The sequence below is a fragment of the Myxocyprinus asiaticus genome, chromosome 2 (genome assembly GCF_019703515.2).
Source record: "Myxocyprinus asiaticus isolate MX2 ecotype Aquarium Trade chromosome 2, UBuf_Myxa_2, whole genome shotgun sequence".
NCBI lineage: Eukaryota > Metazoa > Chordata > Actinopteri > Cypriniformes > Catostomidae > Myxocyprinus > Myxocyprinus asiaticus.
The window spans coordinates 8,058,048-8,059,608 of NC_059345.1; positions in this window are offsets into that span (position 1 = coordinate 8,058,048).

Genomic DNA, 1,561 nt, shown 5'->3' on the forward strand with positions numbered 1-1,561 from the left:
TTTATGCATTTTATAGTAAAATAAGAATAGGAGGAGATTTGTTCATGTTTAATGTTGTGTTATATTGGCATTTAAAGGGATTGTTTGTTATGCTGGAGTTTTTGGAGTGCATTGTGGTGAAGATTGGCGCTTGTTCTTAGGTTAAGGATGAACTCTCACTTTCAGTGAAGTTTGGTTTGAATGCTGCTTAGCTCTATAAGCAGTTGCTATCAAACTGACAATGCAACAGTTTCACTGTCGTTACATTTGCTCATACTAATGGTTAATAAAATAAATTTCGTTGGACCAACTTAAGACAATTAATTAGATGTTATCTAATTGTTCTGACAAAATGAATTTAAGTTTGTACAACTTGAACTAGAGCATTTTTTTTTTTTTTTGTTGGAATTTAATTTAATTGCATGGAAAAGTTTTCCTCAATTTAATTAAGATCAGTGAACTTATCATTATACAGTAAATGATAAATGATTTAACATATTAGTGTACTTAAATGCTAAGTTTTAGTGTGCATTGCTCTTCATTCAACTATATATATATATATATATATATATATTATGGAGCTTAAGTAATGTTGGTGAATGAATAATCCTGTTCCATGTTTCAGATATATTCCGCCCAACTGTGAAAGTGATCGCATAGGTATTGAAGTCTCTAAGCGGTCCAGCAAAAAGGGAGTTCCTCTTGGGACCATCCCCCTCCTTTTCCTAAACTGCCTCAAGTGAAATCATCTGGGAAAAGTGCATTTAAAAAAAATAGAAGAAAGCAAGCAAGGACTCTTTTTAACAAATTTATGTTCATATAAAGTGCTAATATTTGTATTATTTAAAAAAAAAAATTTAAATCTGTGTTTTAGCTTCTCAGAGAGTGACTTCTTACAGCAAGAACAGAGATGTGTGCCTCTGAAACCTATAGGAAAAAAGAAGTGTTATTCTATACTTCACAGGTTCGAGAGCTTCCTGGCGGTCACAATGGAATTTCTCTGGGGGAACCTGGGAAGCCGTGTCGCTTGAGACATTCTTCCTCCTTTTTCTAAACGACGAGAGCCTGAGATCTGAGAAAAAGGCAATCAAAAAACTTGTCTTAGAAAGTGTAATGCGTTGTGTAGTTTATGAAAGCCGAACTCTTATATTACTCAACAGGAATGCAGGACTAGATAAATGGCACTTTTTGAATGAACCTTTTTGTTCCCATCCTGATACCTTATTTTGACATAGCTACTGATTCATATACTGTATACATAAAAACATAACATGGGGGCCGTGATTAAATCTTTCCGAGAAATCAAATATTAATATATTTTATATTTGCTCCTATTTATCAACCAGGGTTAAATAGAAGACTGCTTCCTTTCCTAATAAATATAACTTTGTGATCATTTTCACAAATAAAAAATGCACAAGCAATGGTTTGCCCTCAGATATAATCTATATGGGAAACAGAAGATTATGCATTATATTCTGCATTATATAATGCATTTATTAGGGTATAATGGGGCTATATACCATTCTTTCAAGTTATTAAAAATCTTTTGATTTAATGACCTTGAACAAAACTGAAAATG